The sequence below is a fragment of the Pseudophryne corroboree genome, chromosome 1 (assembly GCF_028390025.1).
Source record: "Pseudophryne corroboree isolate aPseCor3 chromosome 1, aPseCor3.hap2, whole genome shotgun sequence".
Classification (NCBI taxonomy): Eukaryota; Metazoa; Chordata; class Amphibia; order Anura; family Myobatrachidae; genus Pseudophryne; species Pseudophryne corroboree.
This window is the reverse complement of record NC_086444.1, coordinates 355,984,424-355,992,121: the sequence shown is the minus strand read 5'-3', so window position 1 is coordinate 355,992,121 and position 7,698 is coordinate 355,984,424.

Genomic DNA, 7,698 nt, shown 5'->3' with positions numbered 1-7,698 from the left:
AAATCTGATAGACCGACTCCAAATAACTCCTCCCCTTTATACGGCAAAACTTCCATATGTCGTTTTGAATCCGCATCGCCTGTCCACTGTCGCGTCCATAAAGCTCTTCTGGCCGAAATGGACATAGCACTTACCCGTGATGCCAGTGTGCAGATATCCCTCTGTGCATCACGCATATAAAGAAATGCATCCTTTATTTGTTCTAACGACAGTAAAATATTGTCCCTGTCCAGGGTATCAATATTTTCAATCAGGGACTCTGACCAAACTACCCCAGCACTGCACATCCAGGCAGTCGCTATAGCTGGTCGTAGTATAACACCTGCATGTGTGTATATACTTTTTTGGATATTTTCCATCCTCCTATCTGATGGATCTTTAAGTGCGGCCGTCTCAGGAGAGGGTAACGCCACTTGTTTAGATAAGCGTGTTAGCGCCTTGTCCACCCTAGGAGGTGTTTCCCAGCGCACCCTAACCTCTGGCGGGAAAGGGTATAATGCCAATAATTTCTTTGAAATTATCAGCTTTTTATCAGGGGCAACCCACGCTTCATTACACACGTCATTTAATTCTTCTGATTCAGGAAAAACTATAGGTAGTTTTTTCACACCCCACATAATACCCTGTTTAGTGGTACCTGTAGTATCAGCTAAATGTAACGCCTCCTTCATTGCCAAAATCATATAACGTGTGGCCCTACTGGAAAATACGGTTGATTCGTCACCGTCACCACTGGAGTCAGTGCCTGTGTCTGGGTCTGTGTCGACCGACTGAGGCAAAGGGCGTTTCACAGCCCCTGACGGTGTTTGAGTCGCCTGGACAGGCACTAATTGATTGTCCGGCCGTCTCATGTCGTCAAACGACTGCTTTAGCGTGTTGACACTATCCCGTAGTTCCATAAATAAAGGCATCCATTCTGGTGTCGACTCCCTAGGGGGTGACATCCTCATATTTGGCAATTGCTCCGCCTCCACACCAATATCGTCCTCATACATGTCGACACACACGTACCGACACACAGCAGACACACAGGGAATGCTCCTAACGAAGACAGGACCCACTAGCCCTTTGGGGAGACAGAGGGAGAGTTTGCCAGCACACACCAAAAGCGCTATATATAACAGGGATAGCCTTATAATAAGTGCTCCCTTATAGCTGCTTTATATATATCAAAATATCGCCATAAATTTGCCCCCCCTCTCTGTTTTACCCTGTTTCTGTAGTGCAGTGCAGGGGAGAGACCTGGGAGCCGTCCTGACCAGCGGAGCTGTGAGAGGAAATGGCGCCGTGTGCTGAGGAGATAGGCCCCGCCCCTTTTCCGGCGGGCTCGTCTCCCGCTATTTAGTGAATCCAGGCAGGGGTTAAATATCTCCATATAGCCTCTGGGGGCTATATGTGAGGTATTTTTAGCCTTTATATAGGTTACATTTGCCTCCCAGGGCGCCCCCCCCCAGCGCCCTGCACCCTCAGTGACTGCGTGTGAAGTGTGCTGAGAGGAAAATGGCGCACAGCTGCAGTGCTGTGCGCTACCTTTAGAAGACTGCAGGAGTCTTCAGCCGCCGATTCTGGACCTCTTCTGACTTCAGCATCTGTAAGGGGGCCGGCGGCGCGGCTCCGGTGACCATCCAGGCTGTACCTGTGATCGTCCCTCTGGAGCTGATGTCCAGTAGCCAAGAAGCCAATCCATCCTGCACGCAGGTGAGTTCACTTCTTCTCCCCTCAGTCCCTCGTTGCAGTGATCCTGTTGCCAGCAGGACTCACTGTAAAATAAAAAACCTAAGCTAAACTTTTTCTAAGCAGCTCTTTAGGAGAGCCACCTAGATTGCACCCTTCTCGGCCGGGCACAAAAATCTAACAGGAGTCTGGAGGAGGGTCATAGGGGGAGGAGCCAGTGCACACCACCTGATCTGGAAAAGCTTTACTTTTTGTGCCCTGTCTCCTGCGGAGCCGCTATTCCCCATGGTCCTTTCAGGAACCCCAGCATCCACTAGGACGATAGAGAAAGTGGTTTCACGTAAACCAGCCTATTGTGGTGTCAGTGACTACTGCCACCTTGGTGGAATCGAAGTCTCTCGATGTGGTCAGAGCTTTGAAAAACTATGTCGCCAGAACGGCTCATGTTAGGAAAACAGAGGCTCTGTTTGTCCTATGGGCTCCCAACAAGATTGGGGCTACTGCTTCCAAGCAGACTATTGCGCGCTGGATCCGTACTACGATTCAGCAGGCACCTTCTACGGCAGGATTGCCTTTACCGAAATAGATGGAGGCCCATTCTACTACTGTAGAAAGGTGGGCTCATCCTGGGCGGCTGACCGAGGGATCTCTGCATTACAGCTTGGCCAAACTACTACTTGGCCGGGATCAAACACCTTTACGAAGTTTTACAGGTTTGATACCCTGGCTGATGAGGACCTCTTGTTTGGTCATTCGGTGCTGCAGAGTCGTCCGCATTCTTCCGTCCGTTCCAGAGGTTTGGTATAAATCCCATGGTTCTTGAAGCATCCCCAAGGACGTATGAGAAAATAGGATTTTAATACCTACCGGTAAATCCTTTTCTCTTAGTCCGTAGAGGATGCTGGGCGCCCGTCCCAGTGCGTACTGTATCTGCAGTTATTGGGTATGTTTACACACATGGTGTGTTGTGTTTCAGTAAGCCTGTTGCTGATGAGGTTCATGCCATGACATGCGTTATGCTGTTATTGGTTGTGTTTACACACACAGGTTGTGTTACGCTTTATGTCAGCGTATTGCTGCATATTCTTCATGCCGTCGTGCTTCATGCTGTGCTATTGAATGGCAAGTTCTGCGGCATACTGAGTTGTGAGCTGGTAAGATGCTCACCGTGGTTTAACAATAAATTATTTCCTCGAAATGTCAGTCTCCCTGGGCACAGTTACTTAAACTGGAGGAGGGGCATAGAGGGAGGAGCCAGTTCACACCCAATCAAAGTCTTAAAGTGTGCCTATGTCTCCTGCGGATCCCGTCTATACCCCATGGTTCTTGAAGCATCCCCAGCATCCTCTACGGACTAAGAGAAAATTATTTACCGGTAGGTATTAAAATCCTATTATTTCACACACTGTGCTGCTGTGTTCTGTATGCTGGTCTCCGCTCCTCAGTGTCATTCCAGGGGCTCTCTGGGGTCTGTGTGGGGGTGTTTTACAGTGAGCTGCGCTGTTTTACTGTATTTAAAGATGTCTGCAGACATGGTTATGTGCTGCTTGTAACTCTACCCCTTCATCAGCGGGGTCTCATGTGTGAACAGTGGTCGTTGTCTGCTCAGGGACACAGTTCACAGGCACCTGACTGGCTGGATAATTTTAAAAGCATGATTCAGAATGTTAATTCAGAATTAGTTGCCGCAAAAAAGGAGAGATAGGTGTTGGTATGGCAAAAGCAGCAGATACCAGAAAGGCTTCTCAGCCCCCTTTGTTGGTTTCGCATAAATGCTCACTGCCACAGGTGCTCCAGCCTGATTCTGATCAGCCTGATGTGGATGATGATAATATAGATGAGGACTGATTTCTGTCCCCTCAAGCTGCAGGCCCTCATTTATGCTGTAAGAGAAGTTCTTTACATACCGGATCAGGACGCAGAACCAGATGAGCAGTTGTACTTTAATGTTATACCAAAGACCTCAGTCAGTCACCTTTCCTGTGTCTAAAGAATTAAATTCTCTTGCCAAGGAGGCATGGTTAAACCCTGATAAGAAATGTAAAATTCCTCAGAGGCTTTTAGCTACTTTTCTCCTTCCTGCTGAGGACAGGAAGGTATGGGAAAACCCCCCGTCAGTTGATCTGTCTGCATCCAGATTGTCTAAAAAATTGGTACTTCCGGTGCCAGGGGCTATATTCCTTAAAGATCCGGCTGACTGTAAAATTAAGACCACTCTCAAAGCAATTTATAAGGCAGCGGCCGTAGCACAGTGCCCCACAATAGTTTGCGGGTGGATTTCCAGGGCAATGGTCAAGTGGTCCGATAATATTATTAATGGATTAGACCATCTGCCCCAGGATGAGGTCATTACTCGGCTGCAACACCTACAGGATGCTGCAAATTTTGTGAGGGAGGCCATAAAGGAATTGAGTAAGATAAATGCTCGCACTACTGTTATGGCAGTTTCGGTAGGCAGAGCTCTGTGGTTGCGTCAATGGTCAGCAGATGCCGATTCAAAAAAGGCTGTAGAAAATCTTCCCTTTACAGATGATGCTTTGTTTGGGGACGAATTGAATAAATAGATTTCCCAGGCAACGGTGGGCAAGTCTACCTAACTGCCGTCGGCTGCGCCACCTGCTAGATGTTCTTACACAGGACCCTCCTTGCAGTCCTTTGGTGTGGCAAGATTCAGAGGTAGGCGCCGGGGAGTCTCCACCACCTTGAGAGGATCGCGTGGTAAGTCCTGTAAACCTGTAACTGCTGCCTCCCTGGACCAGACCACTGAATCCCCTGCCGCTAAGCCTTCCGCGTGACGGTTGGCCCCAGCAGCAAGGCGACTTTCAGGTGGGTGCTTGCCTTAAACACTTCGCCCACGTGTGGGCGGAGTCCTGCCGGGATCCTTGGGTGTGGGATCTCATTTCCCCGGGATAGCGATTGACATTTAAAACCCTTCCTCCTCCCAGATTCTTCAAATCGTGCTTACCAGTTTTGGCCGCTGCAAAAGTTACCTTGCAAGAGGGTAATTCAAAAACTTTTGCAGTCAGGGGTGGTGGTTCCAGTACCTCCTCCACTACACAAAAGGGTTTTTTACTCTAGTATTTTTGTCGTTCCAAAACCGGACGGTTCGGTGCGACCGATCTTAAACCTGAAGTCTCTAAATCCGTCTCTGCGAGTGTTCAAATTCAAGATGGAATTTCTGCAGGCAGTGGTGTCTGATCTGGAGGGGGAATTCTTGGTATCCCTGGATGTCAAGAATGCTTACCTGCAGATTCCCATGTGGCTCCCTCCTTAAGCTTACCTCAGGTTCGCCATCTTGGATGACCACTTCCAGTTTCAGGCCTTGCCCTTTGGCATGTCCACAGCTCTGAGGGTCTTCACCAAAGTCATGGCGGAGGTGATGCTGCAGCTGCGCATGATGGGAGTCAACACTTTCCCCTACTTGGACGATCTGATAAAGGCTATGTCCAGGAAGCGTCTATCGCACAGCATCGATCTGACGACTCGCCTGCTTACAGAGCATGGGTGGACTCTAAATTTCCAGAAATTTCACCTGGAACTGACCCAACGTCTCCAATTCCTGGAAATGATACTGGATACAGTGTCTCAAAAGATATTTCTCCCGATGAACAAAGCCTTAGCCATCCAAGCTTTGCTCCGCTCAGTGCTCCTTCCTTGCATACGTTTGCTGGGCAAGATGGCTGCTGCTTATGGGGCAATCCAATATGGCAGATTTCATGCCTGGCCCTTTCAGCTGGATCTGCTGGACAAATGGTCGGGGTTTCATCTTCACATGCATCAGGAAGTGACCTTATCTCCAAAAGCCTGGGTTTCTCTGTTATGGTGGCTACAAGTTCCTCACCTGGTAGAAGGCAGGAATTTCAATATCCAATCATGGATTCTACGGACAACGGATGCCAGTCTCCGGGGTTGGGGGGCTGTGACCCAAGGGGCCCAGTTCCAGGGAATATAGTCAAGTCAGGAATCTGCTCTGCTGATCAACGTCCTGGAACTCAGGGCAATTTACAATGCCCTTCTGCAAGCTTCCCATCTTCTGAGGGATCGGTGGATCCAGGTTCAACCGGACAACGCCACAGCTGTGGCGTACATAAACCGACAAGGGGGAACAAGAAACAGAGCGGCGATGCGAGAAGTGTCAAAAATCTTCCTCTGGGCGGAGGCCAATGCAAGGGCCATCTCAGCCATATTCATTCCAGAAGTGGACAATTGGGAAGCGGACTTCCGCAGCAGACACGACCTCCATCCAGGGGAATAGGGCCTACATCCCCAGGTGTTTCAACAGTTAATTCACCGGTGGGTCTGTCCACAGTTAGACCTGATGGCTTCTCGTATCACAAGAAGCTATGCCGTTAATTGTTCTAGAACGAGGGATCCGCAGGCTGTAGCAGTGGGTGCGCAGACGACGCCTTGGACGTACCAGTTTGTGTATCTGTTCCCTCCTCTACCGCTAATCCCAAGGGTTCTATAAAGACTAAGAAGGGAAAAGGTTCTAGCAATTCTAATTGCCCCGAATTGGCCTCGACAGGCGTGATACTCGGACCTTCTAACCATGGCTCTGGAGGATCCCTGACCTAAACCGCTCCAACAGGATCTTCTTCAACAAGGTCTGTTTGTCTATCCAGACTTACAGCGGCTACGTTTGACAGCTTGGAAGTTGAGAGGAAGATTCTAGCAAGGAAGGGTCTTCCCTTTCGGGTTATGTCCACCATGGTCCAAACCAGGAAGATGGTGACATCAAAACATTATCATCGTATCTGGAAGAAGTATGTTTCCTGGTGAAAGTAGAAAGGTGTCTCCCGTAAAATTTAGAATTTGTCGTTTTCTACTTTACCTGCAAGCGGGAGTGGATATGGGCCTGCGTTTTCGGCTTCAAAGTCCAGATTTCAGCTCTCTCTATTTTCTGCCAGAGACAACTTGCCGGAAGTACAAACTTTTCCTAAAAGGAGTGCTTCATTTACAACCGCCCTTCGTGCCTCCCACGGCTCCGTGGGATCTCAGTGTGGTTCTGTCCTTTCTATAATCGGAATGTTTTGAACCCTTTACATAAGGTGGAGTTGAAGTTTCTCACCTGGAAAACGGTGATGCTCTTAGCATTGGCGTTTGTGAGATGTGTCTCTGAATTGGGGGCCTTATCCTGTAAGAACCCTTATTTGGTTTTTCATGAAGACAGGGCGGAACTCAGGACCCATCCTCAGTTTTTGCCAAAAGTGGTTTTCAGCTTTTCATGTCAATCAACCCACTGTGGTTCCGGTGTTATCGGCTGCTTCCATTGGGCCAGAGTCCTTGGATGTTGTGAGGACTCTGAATATTTATGTTAAAAGGACAGCTCTTCATCTGAAATCTGACTCGCTGTTTGTCCTTTATGATGCCACCAAGATTGGTCGTCCGGCTTTCAAGCAATCAATTGCTTGTTGGCTCAGGTTGACCATTCAACAGCCCTATACTTTGGCGGCGCTGCCTTTGCCAACGTCTATTCAGGCCCACTCGACGAGGTCTGTGGGCTCTTCTCGGGGTTTCTCGGCCTTACAGTTGTGCCGAGCTGCTACTTGGTTTGAACACTTTTTTGTGAAATTCTGTCGGTTCGACACCTTGGCCAAGGATGACTTTCAGTTTGGTCAGGCGGTGTTACAGGGGTCTCGGCACTCTCCCAGCCGTTTGGGAGCTTTCGGACTTCCCCATGGTACTAAAGTACAGATCCCCAGTATCCACTGGGACGTTTGAGAAAATAGGAGTTTAATACCGATTGGCAATTCCTTTTCTCGTAGTCCGTAGTGGATACTGGGCGCCCGCCTTAGTGCTTCGATTCATGCTTACCTGAACAAGTTTTTGGTTGGCCCACTGTTGCAATCCCATTATGTTGTTGGGATAGCTGTGCTATCGTGGTTGGGTTGGTGTTGCTATCCTCTGTTCTGGTTAGCTCCCTCCTTTTGGTTATCGTTGTATGTTGGCTTGTTCCCTCACCGCAGTTGTATTATTCCTTCTCTCGTAGTATGTCTGTCTTATCGGGCACAGTTTTCCTAAACT